The sequence below is a fragment of the Elephantulus edwardii genome, unplaced genomic scaffold, assembly GCF_000299155.1.
Source record: "Elephantulus edwardii isolate Elephantulus edwardi_28Jun2011 unplaced genomic scaffold, EleEdw1.0 scaffold00294, whole genome shotgun sequence".
Classification (NCBI taxonomy): Eukaryota; Metazoa; Chordata; class Mammalia; order Macroscelidea; family Macroscelididae; genus Elephantulus; species Elephantulus edwardii.
This window is the reverse complement of record NW_006400044.1, coordinates 2,462,286-2,477,703: the sequence shown is the minus strand read 5'-3', so window position 1 is coordinate 2,477,703 and position 15,418 is coordinate 2,462,286. Positions and strand designations below refer to the sequence as shown.

At 37.7% G+C, this 15,418-nt stretch overlaps 2 pseudogenes; one reads left to right on the top strand and one right to left on the bottom strand.

Moving 5' to 3' along the window:
• Positions 1 to 5,591: 5,591 nt before the first annotated feature.
• LOC102863622 lies at positions 5,592 to 15,391 on the bottom strand (annotated as a pseudogene).
• On the top strand, positions 11,518 to 12,088 carry LOC102860354 (annotated as a pseudogene).
• Positions 15,392 to 15,418: the final 27 nt, after the last annotated feature.

Genomic DNA, 15,418 nt, shown 5'->3' with positions numbered 1-15,418 from the left:
AAGTGCTTCAGGTCCTTTTCAATTTCAGCAAGCAGGGTTGTGTCATTTGTATAACGTAGATTGTTGATGAATCTTCCACTGATCCTGATGCCACATTTCTCCTCATACAGCCCAGCCTTCTGGATAATCTGTTCTGCATATAGATTAAAAAGGTATGGAGATAGGACACGTCACTTGTTTACACTCTTCCCAATTTTGAACCATTGAGTGTTTCCTTGCTCTGTTCTGATGACTGCCTCCTGGTCCAAATGTAGTTTCTCATATGCATGATCAAGTGTTCTGGGATGCCCTTTCTTCTCAGTGTCAGTCATCGTTCATTATGTCAAACGCCCTTGCATAACTAACGAAACATAGACAGACATTCCTCTGGTACTCCCTGCATTCAGCCAAGATCCATCTAACATTATCTACAATATTCCTACCACTATGACCCCTTCATTTGTGCCAGCCTGCACTTCTGGTAGTTCTCTGTTTTGTGCTGTTCCAGTCATTTTTGGATAATATTCAGCAGAATCTTACTTGTATGTGATATCAATGATATTGTTCAATAATTTGGACACTCTGTCTGATCACCTTTCTTTGGAATTGGAACAAATATAGATCTCTTCCAGTCAGTTGGCCAAGGGGTTGTTCTCCAGATTTCTTGAACAATTTGGTGAGCACATCTAGGGCAGCATCTGTTAGTTGAAATACATCAGTTGGTATACCATCAATTCCTGGGCCTTATTTTTGGCTAGTTTTGTCAAAGCAGCTTGAACTTCTTCCTTCATCACCATATGCTCTTGCTCATATGTTGTTTCATGAAATTCTTCTGTGTCTGCTAGTTCCTTTCAATACAGTGACTCATTATATTCTTTCCATCTTCTTTTACTACTTCCTGGATCATTTAATATTCTGCCTCAAGCATCCTTGATTATAGCAACTCGAGGTTTGAATTTGTTCTTCAGTTCCTTGAGCTTAAGAAATGCTGAGCGAGTTTGACGCTTTTTATTTTCTGACTCGAGCTTCTTGCACATTTCTTGTAATATTTTACTTTGTTTTTCCACCCTGTCTTTTGAAATCTTCTGTTCAGCTCTTTAATATCTTGAATTCTTCCCTGTGCTGAGGCTGCTCTAGTGCAATAGTCAGAGTCTTTTTTGACATCCACTTTGGTCTCTTCTTCCTCCTCTGTCTTTGTAATGAACTTTTGCACTCTTCCTGTCTTAATACTCTTGATATCCTCCCATAATGCAACTGGCCTTTGCTCATTGGTGTTCAAGGCTTCAAGCCTGTTCCTGGGATGGTTCTGAAATTCAGGGATAAAACACAAAACAATATTCTCATATAAGATACATTTTCATAGTCTCTAGATTTAGTTTTTAAAACCTCTTTCTTATGTCTCAATTGCTACTATGCATAGGAAACCTGGACAGTGACTGAAGATGACAGAAGAATAAATGATTTTGACTTGTGTGACTAGAGAAGAGTATTGAACATCCCATGGACTGCCAACAGAACAAGCAAGTGTGTTCTGGAGAAAGTGAAGTCAGGGTGCTCCTTGGAGGCAAGGATGGTAAAATTCTGTTTCACATACTTTGGACATGTGGACAAGAGGGGGCCAGTTTTTGGAGAAGTATATCATACTTGAAAAGGTGGAGTACAAGAATGAAAACCACAGAGATGGGTTGATGAAGTGGCTGTAATAATGGGATCGAGTGTTTCTGAGATGATGAGTTTGGCTCACATCAAAGCAAGGTTCAGTGCATTGTTCATAAGGTCATTATGAGTCCTTGTCAACTTGATGGTACATAACAACTTACCTTTAAAGCATGATGTTTGAATCCTCCAGCTGCTCCATGGGTGAAAAGATGGAACATCTCCTCTGTGATTTACTGCCTTTGGAAACCTCCTGAAGGATCGGCTATGTACAGTATGTAACGACAACAAACCCTCTTACTTCTAATTAATCCTATACTTTCCTTATTTGGAGATGATACTACTGATTACTATTCATTTTCATCTGCATTTATATATTCATTTCTATTTCTATATACACTCATGAAATAGTTATACATATTTATTCATATACAAACTAGTACATGAAACTTGTCATCTTACTTCTGATCCTTTTATTTCTCACATCAAGTAATCCTAGTATTGTTTTCTTCTATTTCAAGCATTTTTATTACTCATATTGTGTCACCAAGTAAATCATTAAAATTTATTTTTGTAAATACTTAATGACAATATTAAATATTGTTCAGAGAGAAATTTATTTCATAAGTGAGTTTGCTTTTCCTCTAGATCAATGTTACAAGAATGAAATTTTCTTCATTTTCCCCTAATTCTCAAACTTCTTAATATTGTTTGCCACTGATAACATTCCTTTTTTACCTGCTCTTCAAACTGAAAAATTCCTTGTTATCAGAGTGTGCTTTGCTTTCCTATCTTTCTACCATTCCTTTTCATTTTCCCCAAATTCCAATTTCTTTTTCATTACTAAATCACAGGTGAACCCCCACCCCCGTAATCTAAATTCCTTTATAAATTTTATTCTGGCTCCAATTAAGTGGAATTATTTAAAGTAACTTACATTTCTCCCTCATCCCCTTGTCTCTTCACTAGTGTGTGTGATTGCATGTTACTGAGACAAGATTTAGTCCTTTAATCCAATCTGCTGATCCATTTCTGGCAGCAAAATTCTAAGTCAATCCCTCCATGGCTTACAACTCAAAGACAAGTTTCAGATCCTTTGATTCTTAGGAATTAAGTTAGTAGAAGTTTGGACTTGACCCTGAATTAATAGAGGAAGCACCAACAGTGCCTGCTTCTTAGATGTTACAACTGCTCCTGGAGTGTAGCCTTACCTGTTCACATCTGCCTCTTTCCCGTCCTCTGCCTTATACAGGGCATTTCTGGAATCACTTCATATTCTCAAACCTAAATGATGACTTTGGAATTCAGGACATGCTTTATTAGCTGTGTAACACTGAACAAGGTAAGGAGCAACTCTATGTCTCACTCTCCTTATCTGGAAAAAGGAAACAAGAATAGAATCTTTCTCACATTATTGTTATGAGCACTGATATATCACAGAGTTTATTATTGTGCTTGCAAAGGTGTGGGCTGCCATTGGGTTGTGTGATTTCATTGTTATGATTATTCTGCCAATTTTTCTCATTGAGGATTTTCCTCATTTTAGATGGTTACTTTAGGAAACATAATGCCCATTTCTAGTTATTGTTCTTTCCCGGGCACTTGTCCAGGCAGGCATACAGAACACCTGACAACCATTACCTTACTTGATGAATGAATGAATTAGGAATACCTCATATTTCTATATTATAAATGAATGGACAGTAAGCTGTAATTGGAGAATTTAAAAAAAACGAAGAACTGGCACAGCATGTATAAAATTGAAAGAACAAAAAAAAAAAACAAAAAACAAATTCAAGACTCAAGTTACACTACTGAGATTATACTATGGGGGAAATGTGGGTTGATACAGAAAGCCAAGGAAGAAGTTTAGAGGAATGCACAGGATCAATGTACCAAAAAGAAATGGCTAACATTGAAATATTTCAGAAAGCACCATTTGATCAAGAAACAATGATGCTGTAGGAAGGCATTGGCAAAAATTAAGGCAAGAGGAACCAACATGATATCAATTAATATATTTTGAATAATAGATGCAGGCTTGGACATGCTCACCAGTTTCTGTCAGGAAATTGAGATGACAGAAACTTGGCCAACAGACAATGCAATAATATTACATAGGCAAAATACTACTGCAAGTCACCCAAAACCTGCTAGTCCAGTACGCTGACAAGGAACTATGAGAAGTTCACACTAGATTTAGAAGAGGCCATGTTGCAAGCAATATCATTCCTGATATTGGTGGATCCTGGCTGAAAGCAGAGAATCCCAGAAGATTGTCTATTTGTGTTTGGCTAAACAAAAGCACTTGACTGTGTGGATCATAACAAATTATGGCTAACATTGAGAAGAATGAGAATCCTAGAACACTTAATTGTGAAAAAAACAGTATCTAAATAAGAAGGCTGTGGTCCAAACAGTAAAGGACACTACATTGTCTAAAATTTAGAAAGAGTATGCCAGAGTTGTATTTCTTCTACATATCTCTTTTTTCTGTGTGCTAAGCTAGACTCTATCAATAAAATTGTGACATCAGGATGTAAGGAAGATTCATGAGCAACCTGTGTTATGAAAATGATACAACTTTGCTTATAGAAAGTGAGGAGTACTTGACGCTCAAAAATTCTCACCACTGAACTGAGAAGCAACATCATGATAAATAGAGAAACAATTGAACTTTCAATTACTTCATCTTGCTTGGATCCACAGTCAACACCATTGGTACTAGCAGCCAGGAGATCAGGAGACATATTGCATTGGGAAAATCTGCAGTCAGGGACGTCTTCAAATTACTGGAAACAATGACGTCAGTTTGAGGACTAAGGTACAACTGGTTCAGGCCATAGTCTTTTCAGTTACTTGCTATCCATTTGAGAGCTGGATAGTGAATACGAATGACAGAAGAATTGATGTATTTTAGCCGTGGTGTTGTAAAAAAAAATACTGGGTATCCTATGGACTGCCAAAGCAACAAACGGATATGTCTTGGAGAAAGTAAAACCAGAGGGCTCCTGAGAGACAAAGATGGCAAAGCTTCATCTCGCATACCATGGACATGTTAAGAGAGGTTATTCTTTGGAGAAGAGCATCATGCCACAAAAGGTGAGGAGTTGGAAAAAAGAGGAGTGCCTTAGGATTAGCACAGAGACTGTAGTAGTGAACTTGAGAGTGTCAGAGATTGTGAGGGCAGCACAGGATGAGATGGGGTTCAGATCTACATAGGGCTGCTATGAGTCATATTCAGTTCAACAGTACCTAACAACAATAACAACATCATTTTGTTTCAATAACGTTCTCCATTTCCTCTTTCAACAAAATTTAAACTCACTGCCATTCAGTTATTTGGATTCATTGTGACCCTCCACCTTAATGAGAAGAGATTTTTCATCTTTCCCCTGCAAAGCTACTGGTACATTAGAATCACTGGGGTTACTTGATATTTTGTCAGTAGACTAGTACACTATGACCTACTCTATCAGAGTTCTTTTTCTATTGTTTAAGAGTGTCTGAGTGGTGCAACCCCATCTGTCTCAGTGATAAGGTATTTCCAGAAATTCAAGCTGGATCCAGAAGACTTAAAAGCAGGGTTATCATTGCTAGTGTCTTGCCGAAAAGCAATGAATATAAAAAAAAGATGTAACCTGTGTTTTATGCAAAAACAGTCGACAAATTATGGACCACATAGTGAAGAACAGAAATACATTTTTGTGCAGGCAGAATCTGTACATAGAACAAGAGGCAGTCATTCAAACAAAAAAAGTAGATACTGCATAATTTAACATCAGGAAAGCTTGCATCAAGGTTTAATCCTTTTGCAATATCTATTTAAACTGCCTGGCTAGCAAATAATTCAATAAACTGTCCTGGATTAATAAGATGCCAGTATCAGGATTGGAGAAAGATTTATTAACAATTTACAATATACACATGACACCACTTGTTGAAAATCAAGGGGACTAGAAGCAATTACTGATGAAGATCCAAGGCTGTATAACCTTCACCATGGATGACTCTTCAACACCAAAAAAGCAGAAATCCTCACAAGTGAACAGTAAATGACATTCAAATAAAAAGGGACAATCACTGAGGTTGTTAATAATTTTACTTTTCCTTAGATCCACGATAAATTCTATGATCAATGAAACAGTCAAGAAGTCAAGTGACTTTTTAAACTAGGTAAATCAGCTGCAAAGGGTTGTTTGGGTTTTTTTAAATATAAAAGAGAAAATAAGTTACTTTGAGAATTAATGTGCATCTGGCCCAAGCAATGGTATTTTCAATTGCTACATATATGTACAAAAGTTGGATGATGAATAATAAATATCAAAGCATAATTGATGCCTTTGAATTACAGTGTTGGTGAAGGATATTGAATGTTGTTGTTAATTGTTAGGTTCCAACAGCTCCATTGTTGTTGTTATGTGCCGTCGAGTAGCCTGTGATTGATAACAACCCTGTGTATAACAGCCCTAAAACCTGTTCTATGCCATGTCAATTTTTTGTCTCTGACACATTTACCTCAATTACCCCAGTCACTAAATTGATCCATCTTATTGAGGGTCTTCCTTTCTTGTGCTGCCCCTCCACACTCACAGGCATGACGTCCTTCTCCAAGGATTGATCCTGCCTTGCAATACGGCCAAAGTATGTCAGATGAAGCTTCAGAATCCTCGCTTCCAAGGTGCAGCCTGGTTTCACCGTCTCCAGGATGAACTTGTTTGTTCTCCTAGGAGTCCATGGTATAGTCAATACTCTTCTCCAACGCCACAGTTCAAAGCCATCAATTCTCCTTCTATCATCCCTAGTCATTGTTCAGCTTGCTGATGCATAGCAAGTAAATGCAAAGACCATGGCCTGTGTCTCCAGACTCACATCATTGCTCTTCAGTACTTTGGAGAGGTCTCTGACAGCAGAGTTTCCCAATGTAATTAAATTTTCATTTTCTGGTTGTTGGTACCAAGAGGGTTAATTATAGAGCCAAGCAAACTGAAGCTGTTAATAATCTCATTCTCTTTAGCATTTATCATGATTCTGCGAGAGTCTTTGTTTTCTTGATATTGAGCTTCAATCCACATTGAACTTTGCTGTCCTTGACCTTCTGCAGCAAGTGATTTAGGTCCTCCTCAGTTTGAGAAGACAGGGTTCAAATCCATAGCACCCTATAAACTACAGATCTGAAGCACGTCATATTCTGTACTATCCTTACACTTCCTGAAACATTAAAGGCCATTACGGCAGTCACCATGTCAAACCACCTGGTCGAAGGTCTTCCTCTCCTTTGCTGAGATTTCCGAACATCATGTCCCTCTCCAAAGAATTGCCCCACCTAACTATTCTTGAAATGTGTGTGAGATGAAGCCTTATCATCCTTGCTTCCAAAGAGCACTTCTGCTGTACCCTTTCCAAGATGCATTTGTTTTGCTTTTTTTTTGGCAGTCCATGGGATGTTCAGTGATCTTCTCTAATACCACAGCTCAAAGGCATCATGTTTTTCTTCTGTCATCTCTTTCTATTTTCCAGCTCTCAGATACATAGTAAGTGACCACAAAATCCATGGCCTGAGTCAGACACACCATCGTTCTCAGAGTAACATCATAACTCCACAAAAATTTGGTGATGTCCTAGTGCAATACATCCTTTGATTTTCTGACTGCTGGTAGTAAGGGTATTAATTGTGGGTCCAAGTAAGATGAAGTTGTTGACAATTTCAATCTTTTCTCCATCTGAATATACCATAGCCAAAAGAGCAAGCAAATCTCTCTTCAAAATACCGCCAGAATGCTCCTTAGAAATGAAGGGAGATATGCTTTGAACAACTTATCAGAAGTCAGACCTTAGAGTAAGGCATCATGTTTGCTAAAGAGGTTCACCAATAAAAAGGAAGACACCCCAGGGCTCCATTTTCTCCCCATACCTATTCAATCTGTATGATGAGAAAATAATCTGGAAAGTTGGACTTTGTGAGGAGGATTGTGGCATCAGGATTGGAGGGAGACTCAACAATAATCTCCATTATTCGGATGACCCAACCTTGCTTGCTGAAAGTGAAGAGGACTTGAAGCACTTATTGAGGAGGATCAAAGAATGCAGCATTTAGTATGGATTGTGTCTCAATGTCAGGAAAACAAAGATTCTTACCACTGGGCTAATAGACAGTGTCTTGATGGATGAAGAGGAGATTTAAATTGTCAAGCTTCATCCTGCTTGGATCCACAATTAACATCCTTGCAATCATCAGTCAGGATAAAGGAGGCACATTGAACTGGGAAAATCTGCAATTAGGGACCTTTCTAAATTTTCTGGGAGTAATGATGTCAGTTTGAAGACTAAGGTGCATCTAATTCAGGCCATAGTCTTTCTGATGACTTGTTATATATCCAAGAACTGGACAATGAATAAGGATGACCAAAAAAGAATTGATGCCTTTGAGCTGTTGTGTCAGAGAAGCACACTGAACATCCCATGGACAGCCAAGGAAACGAATAGATATGCCTTGGCGAGGGTGCAGCTGGAGTGATTTTGGAGGCAAGAATGATGAGGCTTCGTGTCACATACTTATGGCATGTTGCTAGTAGGAGATATTCCTTGGAGAAGGACATGATGGTAAGAAGGGTGGAGGGTCAGTGAAGGAGAGTAAGATCTTGAGTGAGAGAGTAAGATGGATTGACATGGTGACTGCTGCAATGGGCTCTTGTGTGTCAGGAAGTGTGAGGATGGTGCAGGATCAAACAGGATTCAGATCTTTTGTTTATAGGGTTGATATGAGTTGTATTCAACTCAATGGCACCTAACCAAACAACAACAACAACAATCAAACACTTGGTCAGATTTCCTGCAACAATACGTTCGATCATAGAAATAATTGTAAGGATGGATTTTTGTACATAGTGTCACTGAGAGTCAAAACCAACTGGAGAGCACTTAACTATAATAAGAACATGGGGAGCTCTGGTGGCCTAGTGGCAAGAAGCTGCAATTACAATCCCAGGGGTTCACGGTTCGAATCCACCAGATGCTCTGCCGGGGAAGGAGGGGCAATCTTCTCCTGTACCAGTCAGATCTGATTTGACGGTACACGCACACATACAAAAAACCCAATAAAATAAAATAAATTAAAAAAAAAAACAAAACAAAAAACTATAATAAGAACAGCAAGGTGTAGCAGATAGATAAAAGCTGAATTAATAAATGAAAATTTGAGGATTATAATCCACTCAGAGCTGCCTTGGAAGAGAGCTTTATCATTATGTTTCCAAAAGTTCAAGTTGCGGAAAACTATGGAGCCTAGGTCTGCCCTATGTGGGGTTACCAGGAGTTGCAATTGACTCTTGGAACTGGTTTTATATTACTTAACTTTGTGTCTTTCCTCTAGCTTAAAATAAAGTGCTATTTCACCGTCCTATATAGCACAATATCCCTGTATATTTTGTAAAGTCTAAGTCCTCATTTATGAACTTGTACACATAACTCATTGCTTATTTTTATCATTTTCTTTGAATTGTTATTCCATTATTTAGGGCTGTTTGAGTTGGTTTCTTGGGGTGTGTTTTGTTTTTATTTTTTTCTCTTTGACTTTATTCTAAGCTCTCATGAAATTCATCTTTCCTATCTATTGTATGACATTATACTTAATGATAATCCATTTGTAAAGCTTTTCCTTAATATGTACTATTTGTTACCACATTAGATGGTACAGTTACTCCTTATGGAGATGAATATTTTTACACCTATATTTAAGAGGAGTTAACTGAAACACAGAAACTTGAAACCATTTTCCAAGCAAGAGTTAAATGGAAGATTTCTATGTCCCAATCTTTTTTTTTTTCCTGTAAAGAGTTTACCTATGCTACTCAAAAAAAAAAAAAAAAAGGCTTCTAGACTAAACAAGTGACTGATCTGAAGGCTGTCATGCAATAACATGATTTGCTCTTGGATGAAGTCTGGAGAATTACATTTTAAAAATTTGTGTAGTGGCAGAAGCATAAGTTTTAGAGTCTGCCTGACTTGAGGTCAATTCCTGGCTCCAGCAATTACTGATGCATGAGCTTGGGCAAGTAATCTAATCTCTCTAAGGCCCAGTATTCTTATTTATAAAACAGGAATACTATCAACTTCAGAATGGTTTTTCTAGGGATTAAATGGCCTAACATAATATAAAGCACATACCATGGTACTTGGCTCTTTTAAAGGGCTCAAGCATGTGTGACAAAACAACCCTCCATGAGAGGCTTAAAGGTGGATTAATGCTTGAGTTGAATAATAAAACAAAAATTAAAAAAGACATGAAAGTGGGATTGGGAGAATTTACAAAGTCTTCACCTCAAAAAAAGCCCCCAAAACTAGTTTGACTTCTGGTTATAAAGAATGAGTACAGTAACATAATTTTAGCATTTATATCTTCAATAGATACCAATTGTAAAAAAAATCTAATGATTCCCTGTATAACTTCGGCTCTGCAGAGATTTCATAGCAATACTCTTTTTGTATATTCTTCCTCTCAGTGCACAGAAATAACTTATCTACATGAAGCAAATAGTTTCCCAAATCAAACCAATAGACCTCATCTGAATTCCCAAAAGGAAGGTTCTTTCGCTTTGATTTCAACGTGCTGAGTCATACTGGATAAAGGAGACCAAACAACAAATTAGAAGACATAGGAAAGCGAAGAAGTTCGGAGCTCCTAACCAAACCTAAACTTACTTCTGGATATCCTCAGATGGCATTTTTCTGTACTGAATTCATTCTAACTTTATGAGTCACTAATGTGGTAAAATACTAGGAAACAAATTTCATAACCACGTAATTTCATAATCTTTCCTTGCCAGACTCAAATTTTGTTTCCTAATTGCTTCTATATACAACACACACTGGGGAAGAGATGACATGATTATATAATCAAAGGACTGTATCACTTCAGTGCCTGGCTAGGTAGTCAAGCAAGTGGCCATTTACACAAAGGCCATGAAAAATATTGCTATATGAATGATGATCACAGTATACTGACTAGTATAGATAACTTTCAGCATGTTGCATTTCCATGAGTAGCAAGTGCACTAATTTAGCATAGTTAACAAGATAGAGTTTGGACCTTGTGTTATTAATTCTGCAAATTTTCACTCTCATGATAGTCCAGAGAATCTTCACATCAAAATGAAACTGTCTTTCATAACAGTAATATGCTGTTCAGAAAAGCATAATGCTATAGAAGTTGTCGGTCACCTAAATTTTATATTAAATCTTGCTTTTATCAAAATATTAATACTACTTCAGTGAACAAATTTGGACAAAGGACATTTTTTCTTTCTTTTTTGTTCTTTTAAAGCTCACAGCAGAAACATTACTATTCTTAGAGACTGTGCTTATACTTATAATATTGTATTCTTATCTTGTTTCATTATACTATAATATATCTTCTCATGTGGATAAGACTTAACATGAATACAGTAGCTTGTTATTGGATTATTTTAGGAAGGATATTTTTATAGCTTTCAGTATTCCAAAAATTTACTATATACGTTAAATTTAAGTATGCTAAATATATGCAAGTGAAAATATGGAGTTTCAGTTTTAATATTTATCATTAACTGATCAATTTTTAGATATTGATCATTTTTTAGAAATATTGATTCAGCCTAAAACTAGGAATTTTAAAAACTAATTTTCCAATAAATGTTTTCTTGATAATTTCTTCTTAAAAATGTCAGTGTAGACAGCAATCTTATCAACTGATATATGGTTTTATTAAATGTGTTTGTGTGTATATATGTTAACATGTATTGAAGAATGTCTGTGTGTAGTTCAGTGGGATCCAGGAAGCAGCTGCAGAGGCTCTTGTCTTCTCTAACTTGCTCCCTTTGCCATAACCCTTTTGCTTCCAGAAACATGGCCTCAGGTGTGTCTGTCTTCGATGGTGTCATCAGGTGTTCAGTGGCATCAAAGTATGCAAATCATCGATGTCAGATATGCTATTCGGCCTGAGCAAGAACAAGAATATTGTCATGGAGGAAGGCTAGGAGATTCTGATTGGAGACGTGGGCCAGACTGTCAATGACCCCTATGCCACCTTTGTCAAGATGCTGCCAGACAAAGTCGCCTGCTACATCCTGTATAATGTAACCTATGAGACCAAGAAGGAGGATCGTGTTTATCTTTTCGGAGCCCGAGTGTGTATTCTTTGAGAGTGGAATGATCTATGCTAGCTCCAAGAAGAAGCTGAAAGGGATCAAGTATGAATTAGAAGCAAGCTGCTAAGAAAGAGGAAGTCAAGGACTGCTGCACTCTAGCAGAGAAGCCGGGGAGAAGTGTTGTCTCCCTGGAGGACAGGCCCTTCAGAGCCCTCTCCAGCCCCTTACCTGCAGCAGCCTGCAGCCTCGAACCTAATCAGGGATGCAGCAGACTTCCCCCTTCCTACCAGACCAGAGAGGCTAAGGGGATCCCAGGAGGGAAAGAATAATCCCTCCACCCCAGTTGGCAGTCTTTCAACCCCTCTGTATTTTCCTCCTTTCTCTAACCCAGATGGTTCTGGCATCCTTAAGTACTTTTGATCTTCTGACCTTTTTCTCCTCTTGGGCTGAAACAAACTAATAGAACTCCAGTTTAAGGGGTACCTGTATCCCCCAATTGCTACCTAAGCCTTTCCCTTTCTAGGATGCCAATTTCTAGCCTCAATAGTGATCTGTGTTTTTCTCTTTAGTTTTAGGTATAAATGGAATTTGTGGATATGTGCAGCTCTCTCCAGGCAGGCTGGTTCCCCTCACCTATTCTCCTGGTCACAGTCCACTTGTTTAGAGTCAAGGCCAGCCAGGAATGGTGGATTTAAAAAGAAACAAACAAGCAAAAATGATGATAAAGTTCACTGGGGGGAAAAAAAAGAATGTATGTTTGACATATACTATCTTTTGAATATGTATACTTCTGGCACAATGTCTGAAATATAGGAAAAAGCTCAAGAAATTACTTTAAAATAATTTAATTTTAATATTAAAATACAGAATGGTATGCAGTGGTTGCTGTTGATGTTGTTAAATGCCACTGAGTCATAGACAACTAATAGCAACTCCATGAATGAAAGTCTTGGACACAAAACTTTCATCTTTTCTCCAAGTTCATAGAGTTTCTGGAGGCAAGCTTTTTTGGAAGTGGATGGATGCCACTCCTGCTTCCAAGCCTGTTTTATTCGGGAGCTCCACAAAAACCAGGCCCGAGGGCCATAGGCCTGAGAGACCAGATGTCTTTTTATCTATGAGGCCAAATACAATCAGCTCACATCTACTTGAGAGCAACAGCCACACTCAAGTCTCAACCCCAAACCAGACATTACACTTTTACAAAATAAAAGCATAAGAATATATACTTAAATTTAAGAAGCTCTACATCATGATAGATGGAGGAAATATTGACGGTATCAATGAATTCAACTTGCTGAATCAACAACACTCTTGGCATTAGCAGTCAATAAAAAAATCAAAATATGTATTTGATAAATCTGCTGTCAAGGACCTCTCTGAAGTGTTAAGGAGCAGTGATGTTAGTTTAAAATAAATTGTTTGTGATTCAAGCTATGGTCTTTCTAATTAGTTGTAATGCATCTGAAAGTTAGACAATACCTAAAAATGGCACAAGAAGAATCAGTGCTTTTGAACGGTTGTGTTGGAGAAAAGTAGTTAATATCCCATAGACTGAAAGAGTGAAACAAGTACGTCTCAGAGAAGTGAAGCTAGGGTGTTCTTTGAAGGCACCAATGGTGAAGTTTTTCTCACATATTTTGGACAAATGATTAGGAGGATCCAGTCCTTGGAGCAAGATACCATGCTTGGAAAGGTGGAAAATCAGTGAAAGAGGAAGATCTTCAATGAGGAAACCTCATTCAACACTAGGATTATGCAGAAAACACAACATAGAAAAAAATAAAATAAAAAAAAAAGAAAACACAACAAAGCTCACAGTGAGTGAAGATTTGAAGGGCCTACTCCAGATAAGAGCCCAGCTTTCAATATGGATTACATATCATCATCAAGAAAGCATAAGTCCTCGCTCATCCTTGAACCAATAGATAACTTCACAATAGATGGAGAAAAAAATTGAAGTTGTAAATAATTTCATTTTACTTGGGTACAAAATCAGTGCCCATGGTAGTAGCAGCAAGGCATCAAAAGACATTTTACAATGAGTAAATCTCCTGTAAAGAATCTTTTTAAAGAGCTAAAGAACAAGGAAGTTGGTTTAAAGATGAAAGTGTACCTCATCAACCCATACTATTTTCATTACTTCTTTTTTTTTTCTTTTGGCAGGTAAATGAATTTTAATCAGTAATACTTTTCCTCTTGATACCATTTCATCCATATAAGAAATTTCTCTACATAAACATTTGCAAACTGTTGCATATAATTCAGGACTCATAAATGCTTTTCACATTTTTGCTCCCTTCACAAAACTTATTATGGGATCTTAAAAGGTATTTGATTGTTGATTAGTGATTATTGATTTACTGATGGTGTGATTTAATTTGATAGGAGAAAATTCAGTTCAACTAAAAAAATCCCTGAGAAATGAGTGTGTTACGTGGATTACTAGTTGCATTACTTATTTTTGTTGTTGTTGTTCATACAGCGTTCCTGGGGCTACTGCAGGTGATGTGTAGAATGGACAGAGCAAGCTTCTCTTCCATCTCCTAATTCCCCAAATCCATTGAATACTGTCTTCTAGTTGGCGGATGTATCAGGTGCTAAACTGAGAAGAACAGATACTTTACTTTATCTCAGCCAAAAGGCCAAGAAGTGATTGCATTTTCGATGCGTGCATTTATTTGATCAAGAGGGATTAGCTACAAGCCTTTCAAATTTCTATCCTTTAAATCTTTGATTTAAGGAAGGAAATCCAGACTTCAGCATTGTCAGTAAATTCCGTGGAGGCTTTCTGCAGAGGAAGTCGGGGTGGGTCCATTGGAATCCCAGAGACGAGAGTCACGATGGCTTTGGTGCAACACTCCAAAACCCAATTTGATCACAAAGTTTATAAATCTCTTGGTGCAGAACTGATAATTCAGAGCAGAAGAATAGTCCTTCAAAAGCTTCTAACATCTGGTTTGTCTTCTTCTCCAGGTAGTTATAGATACTGCCCACTGCTACAGTCCCTCCCATCACCAGAGCACTCCACAGTTGCTCATCTACTCCAAAAAGGGATAAAACTGCCACTGGCGATTCTGATCATTGCCCAAAGTCTAAGAGATCTGTGTCACTGAATTTCAGTCCTTGGAATGTGAGGATCTTATCTTGAATTCTATTCAACAATTCCTCAGCACAAATCTTCATGCCAGTCAAGGTAGGAATGTGGTAGTAATAAAATGGCAGTATAGAAGCAGCTTCCGCCACTTCCTTTAGGAAACTAATCAGAGCTTCTTTGTTCCATGACTTGAGAAAGAAAGGTGCAATGAGAGCAATGCCATCAGTTCCTATGTCTCCTGCATATTTGGCCAGTTCTTCTGACTCTTTCAAACTCATTGTTCCTACATGAATCACCACGTGATCCAACTTGCTCTTCCTTTTGTCACCCACTCTTCTGCAATTTGGTGACACTCTGAGATGCTCAGGGACAGGCCTTCTCCTGTCATACCATTCACAAAAATGTTCTTAACGCCTTCTTCCACAAGATAGTTTACATATTGACCAATTACTGATAAGTTGATCTCTCTGTTTTTTGTCATCGGTGTGATGGTTGCAGCCATGAGTCCTTGCAGTTTTTCCTTCATGGAGGCCATTATGCTGATGTCTATGGTCCTCGTAGA